The sequence below is a fragment of the Penaeus chinensis genome, chromosome 4 (genome assembly GCF_019202785.1).
Source record: "Penaeus chinensis breed Huanghai No. 1 chromosome 4, ASM1920278v2, whole genome shotgun sequence".
Classification (NCBI taxonomy): domain Eukaryota; kingdom Metazoa; phylum Arthropoda; class Malacostraca; order Decapoda; family Penaeidae; genus Penaeus; species Penaeus chinensis.
Window position 1 is genome coordinate 17517515 of NC_061822.1, and position 7500 is coordinate 17525014.

Consider the following 7500-nt stretch of genomic DNA (forward strand, 5'->3'; position numbering starts at 1 on the left):
TGACACCTTTAAAATAATTTATCTTGCCTTCTCTCCCACTCTCACTCAGTTTCCCCCTAACACAATTATTATTTCCCTTTAGGTGGAAATGAGGGACCTAAGATGTTTCAAGGGGGGGGAGGGGGGGGGGAGGTGGGGTGAGCGGGAGGTGGAGGAGGACGGAGGAGAAGAAGAGGAGGGGAGGAGAGGAGGATGGAGGAGGAGGAGGAGGAGGAGGAGGAGGAGGAGGAGGAGGAGGAGGAGGGGTGGAGGTGGGGAGGTGGAGGAGGAGGAGGAGGAGGAGGAGGAGGAGGAGGAGAGGAGGATGGAGGAGGAGGGAGGGAGGAGGAGGTGGGAGGAGGAGGAGGAGGAGGAGGAGGAGGGGAGGAGGGAGGAGGAGGGGGGAGGAGGAGGAGGGGAGGAGGAGGAGGAGGAGGGGAGGATAGCTACGTTATAGGGAGGGAGGGAGTCTTTTTCAGCATTCAGAGGCATTTTTCAAGCATTTCCATGTTGGTGTATGTGTTTACAAGACGTCACAAGTAGTGGGACGGTCTGACTCTCATGGTTTCAGCATGGGAGAAAGATACGCATGCATTTCCATGATATTTACAGGCAATTATATGCACGATAATGTAATTTAATATTGCGTCACCTCATACTTACATGGCAAAATTGTTGACTACATTTCTTTATACCATGTAGTGTTGCATTTCTGGGGTTACAATCTCCACCTCCTGGATTAGCTATAGCCTCCTAATAAAGATGATAAGTATTATTATATTAAATGCCGATATATGTATATTATGTATGTATGTATGTATGTATGTATGTATGTATGTATGTATGTATGTATGTATGTATTGATGTATGTATGAATGTATTATGTATGTATGTATGTATGTTGTATGTATGTATGTATGTATGTTATGTATGTATGTATGTATGTTTGTATGTTATGTTTGTATGTATGTATGTATGTATCTCTCTCTCTCTTCTTCTCTCTCTCTCTCTTACTCTCTTTCTCTCTCTCTCTCTCTCTCTCTCTCTCTCTCTCTATCTATATATATATATATTATATATATATTATATTTATTATATATATATATTTAATCTATCTATCTATATGTATATATATGCATATATTATTATATATTAAATATATATTATATTTATATTATATACTATAGATAGAGAGAGAAGAGGAGAGTGAGAGAGAGAGAGAGGAGTTTGGGATGGTATGGATATATTATAGTTACCCATAAACACGATGAAAATTATTGCTTTCAAAGAAAACGTTAAATTTGATTGAGGGTAACTTAAGCAAATTAGACCATTCTCTTTACCTATTACAGTATGTTAATAGATAATTAAGATATAGACCAATACTGTCATTATGATAGCAAGTAGTATAGTTAATGATAATAAAATTATTGTAATTTTAGTAATGGTGGTGAATACAACAATATTATAAGTGACAATGCTAATAATTAATGATATGGATAATTCTAATATATAGTGATTTCCTTTGCGACAGAAGGTACACGGAAGATAAGTTCATAGATTCCTTCGTTTCAAATATATGATTTAACTTGTAAGTGAAGGCTGTATGAAAACTTAAGTGATAACATTATAATTACGGCGATAACAACAATGATAATGATGGTAATGAATACTACTTACTACTATTGATATCACTATAACAGCTAAAACTATTGCTACTACTACTACTACTACTACTACTACTATTTCTACTACTAATATTACTACAATTACTTAGTACCTAGTTTCTAGTATAGTATTACTACTATGCTGGTACTACTACTACTACATTAATTAATTAAATTATTTTCAAAAGCCCATGCTCACGAAAGTTCAAAAAGCGGAAGCAGACACTTTACTTTACAGGCTCTTATCGCTCACTATAAAAACACACTTTTGTATTTAGGGACATCTCATAGTCTCTCTTTTATGGTATGAATTATAGGTCTCTCCCTCGGCTGGTCAAGAAGCGTGACCTTTTCCCTCGAGACCCGCGGCCGATCCAGTGACCCCGAGAGAGAAAAAGTCCTTCGCTGCCTTTACTTAATTTGGGGAATATAAACAAAACAACGTTCAGGGCGATGCGCCGACGATCTTTATTTTCTTCCTTTGTCAGCCATTTTCTCTCGATTCAGAGTCGCAATCAAGTGGTTTTCATGGTTGTTAGAAAGCAAAAAACAACGTTATAAGAAACGAGCTTCGTTTGAAATCGCCCACAAGCGCCGTCTTTTGTTGCGTCCGAATGCGCTCGCGTTTTGGACGGTCTTCGTAATGGTAAGAGATTGGTAATGTTGATTTTATAGAGGTTGTTTGTATATCTGAGTGATATGCTCCTCTATAGCATGTTTGATTATAAATATTATTCCTAAATTCACATTTACTAAAAAAGTATATATATATAACAACACTGATAGTTTAGCTCATGTTGACATAGAAAACATGATCGATAAATGAACGTATTTTCGATATACATTCATTATATACTTTCTTTCATGATATAATTTTTCCTTACACCTTCTTTTTTGCTTTCTTGAATTCATAGAGAAAATTCGGCCGAATAAGAGGCCTGATTTATTATTAACAAAGTCGTATTTATAATGGCATTTTCCTCAACTTCCTTTCATATCTTAAAATATATCTTCAGACAAGGTTTAGTGAATTCATTTCCCTGTTTTAAAAAGTGTATGAGGTGAAGAGAAGCTTCCGAGAACAGGATTTGATAATAGTTCATTTAACCGAATATTTCCCGGATGGAGAGCTGCCCATCGGGCTGTCGAGAGATGCGAAATTAATATCACTGTGTTATGATGCCCTCTACTAGTCAGGTCATATACAACACACACACACATATATTTGTGTATGTGTGTGTCTATATATATATATATATATATATATATATTTATATATTATACACACACTCAGATACAAACATAATATTCAGTGTTATTATATATATATATATATATATATATATATATATATATATATATAATATATACACACTCATACACACATATATACATAGACACAACACACACACACCACACACACACACACACACACCACACTACCAAAACATATTATATACATATATATATATATATTATATATATTTATTTATTTATGTTGTGTGTGTGTGTGTGTGTGTGTATGCATATATATATATATTATATATATAAAGTAATGTATATGTATTATATATATATATGTATATATATAAATGTATGTATATGTTTATATATATATATATATATATATATATATTATATATATATATATATATATATACAAATATATATATACACACACACAAACATGTATATAAAAATATATATTTATATATATATATATATATATATTTTATTATATATAGGTGTTTCTGTCTATATATATAATATATATATAATTTTTTAATATATATATATATATATATAATATATATATATAATATTTTAGACAAAACATATACATGTGTGTTTGTATAAATTTTAATTGATTATAATTATATATATATATATATTATTATTTTAATATATTATATTTATAGAGAGAGAGAGAGAGAGAAGAGGAGAGAGAGAGAGTGGGATACATATGTTATATAATATGTATATTATGTATATATTTATGTATATTATTTTATATATATATATATGAATTATTACTTTTTACACATATTTATTCAGGGTAAATAATATTCATATATATATATATATATAATATATATATATATTTATGAATTTATGTATAGGGTAATGTATATTTTCATGTACATGCGTGTGTATGCACACACCCCACAACACCCCACCACACACACACACATCACACACACACTCACACACACACACACAAGACACACACACACCCCTGACTCACTCACTCACTCATCACTCACCACTCACACACACACACATGTGAGTGTTGTATATATGTTAATATATAATGTGCATATATATGTATATATATTTTATATATATAATATATATGCATTATATTTATAATATATATATAATATATATATTATTATACATATACATACACACACACACCCCACACACACACACACACACACACACAATATATATATAATATATATATATATTATAATATGGTGTGTGTGTGTGTGTGTGTGGGGTGTGTGTGGTGTGTGTATGTGTATGTTTATATACAACACACATATATATATATATATATTATATAATATATTATATGTGTTATTTTATATACATACACATTAACACACACACACAAAAACAACACACACACCCCAAAACACACATATTATTTATGTATATTATATATACATTTTGTTTATATGTGTTATATTTGGGTACACACACACACACAAAACACACACACACAAAAAATTTTATATATATATATATATATATATGTATATATGTGTATATATATGTACACACACAACCAAACACACACAACACACACACACATATATATATTTTATATAGTATTATATATATATGCATATTTATCATTACAAAACATACATATATATAAAACATATATACATAATATAATTACATAAATACTTTCATTACATATATAAATACATATAATATATATATTATATATAAATACATATATATACATATATTTATATACATACACATCACACACCCCACACACCCCACACCACACACACACCTATATATATATAATTATATATATATATATTATGTTTACACATACATACACACACACACACAACAACACACACAACACACACACACATATTATATATATTATATATCTATATATATATATATATACACACATATTAAAATACACACTCCCACAGATCCCACACACAAAACACAGACAAAGCCCCATACATATCTATATATAATATTATATATTATATATAAGTACATATATGTATATATATGTATATATATACTATATATATATAATATATTTTATATAACTTATATATATACCAACCAAAACACACACACACACCACACACACACATATATATTATATATATATATATATATATATAACACACATATATATTATATATTATTATATATTATATATATATATATATTACACACACACACACACAACACACAACACACACATATATATATATATCAATTTTATATATATAACACACAATACAAAATATATTTTATATAATATTATATATATATATAAAATGCACACACAACACACACCACACACACACACACACGCGTGAAAGTGTGTGTCTGGTGTGTATGTGTGTGTGGTGGAAATGTATATATACATATATATATACTTGATATATGTGCATTATTATGTATTATATGTATATATATGTATATTGTTTTAAAAATTTTGTATTTATAAATTACTTATATATATATATATATGCCATATATGTAATATAAATTATATATATTTTATTTTATTATTATATATAGAGTATAACATACATACATTCATATATATATATATATATATTTATATATATATATATCTATATATATATATATATATATATTTTATATATTATAAAATATTATACACCCCAAAACACACCCATTTTTATATATGTTATTATGTATTTATTTTTTATATATATATATATATATATTTAATTTCCCGGTATATATATATATATTATATATTTATATTAAATATTATATATATATATTTTTATATATATTTTGTGTTGTTGGGGGTGTGTGGTGTGTGTGTGTGTGTGTATGTGTATTTGAATATATATTTATAGGGAGTTGTGTGTATGATGGGGGCTTTTTTTTCTGTGTGCGGGTTTAAACCCAAAATTAAGTATGTTGGGATCGATTTGAAACAATTTTCCCCAGCTTCGTTATCAATTGAAAATTTTCTGAAGGACCTTTAAATTTCAGAAATAATGATAGTCTTGGTGATGATAAGAAGGTGCCCGTTCATTAATCGAGAAGACCATCATTTATATGTAACTAACTCATGGGAAATACGGGGAAAATAACAAATTTTAATATATAAGATTATCTTCGGTTTCTAATCTCAATCCCCTGCGTTTGTAAAAAAAAAGAAAAAAAAAAAAAGAAAAAAAAAAAGTATATTTTTTTTTCCTTCAAAAATAAAGTAATTATTGTAGTTATTGCCCGTTGCAATCATCTTCGCCAGAGGTTGAAAAAGTAACCCAAAATCTCTTAGTTAGAGAAAATAGACCAAGTAAATGGATCTTAAACTGAGGAAAACGGCGTATTAGAATATAAGGAAAACAAGTTAGATACAATAAATGGTTTTGAGTTTACTAAATTTTGATAAAATTTTAATATTTTTAATTTTAGACTTAGTGTGGAATAAAGATATGAATTTAGAAAGGATTAGATGAAAATGAATTAGGAAAAAAGGGCGGAGAATTTTGAAGCAAGTTTTTTTTTATACAGAGTTGTTATTTCCCACGATTGACTTTTCCCGGGCATTGAAAAAAAATAAATTTGGAAAATTTGGCTTTCGCTTGTTTTTTTGGGTTTTTGTTTGTTTGTTTTTTCTATGCTGTTTGTTTATGTTTGTTTCTTGCTGTTCCCTTCTGCTTGTGTCTTCTCATTGTCTCTTTTCTCTTTTTTGACCCATGTCCGCCCTCCTCTCTTTTCTCCTCCTTTCTCTCTCTCTCCTCTCTCTCTCTCTCTCTCTCTCTCTCTCCCCTCTCTCTTTTTCTCTCTCTCTCTCTCTCTCTCTCTCTCTCTCTCTCCTCTCTCTCTCTCTCCCTCCCCCCTCCCTCCGTCAATCCCTCTCTATTATATCCCCTCTTTGTCTCACTGGTCTTTCGTAGTCTATTCCCCCCGCTCTTCTGTCTCTCTGTCTTCTTTCTGTCTCTTTCTCTCTGTCTACCCTGCTCTCTTTTCTCTGTCTCTGTCTTTGTTTCTCGTTTTCGTCTTTTGTCTCTCTTTCTCTGTTTTTTTTTTCCCTTCGGGGGGTCTCTGTCTCTCTGTCTCTCTGTCTCTTGTCTCTCTGTCTCTCTGTCTCTGTCTCTCTGTCTCTCTGTCTCTGTTTTCTTTGCCCTTCCTCTTTCTCTGTTTCTGTCTCTTCTCTTGTCTTCTGTTTTTCTCTGTCTCTCTCTCTCTGTCTCTCTGTCTTTCTTTTCCTGTCTCTCTGTCTTCTCTCTCTGTCTCTCTTTCTGTCTTTCTCTCTCTGTCTTCTTTCTGTTCTCTGTCCCCTTGTCTCTCTGTCTTTCTCTTTTTTCTCCTTTTTTTTTTTTTTTCTCTCTCTCTCTCTTTTCTGTCTCCCCTCTCTCTGTCTCTCTTTCTTTTCTTCTGTCTCTCTGTCTTTTGTTCTCTGTTCTCTCTCTCTTTTTTCTCTCCCCTTCTCTCTCTCTCTTCTCTCTCTCTCTCTTTTTCTCTCCTCTCTCTCTCTTCTCTCTTCTCTTTCTGTTCTATCTCTGTCCCCCTGTCTCTTCTCTGTCTCTCTCTCTCTGTATCTCTCTGCCATGTTCTTCTCTGTCTCGTCTCTTCTTCTCTCCCTCTC

The 7500-nt window shown here is 30.8% G+C and overlaps 1 protein-coding gene across 1 annotated transcript in view; it reads left to right on the forward strand.

Annotated features, from left to right (window-relative positions):
• LOC125025092 overlaps positions 1-7500 on the forward strand; it is a 79494-nt gene that overhangs the window by 4300 nt on the left and 67694 nt on the right. The window lies entirely within an intron of this gene.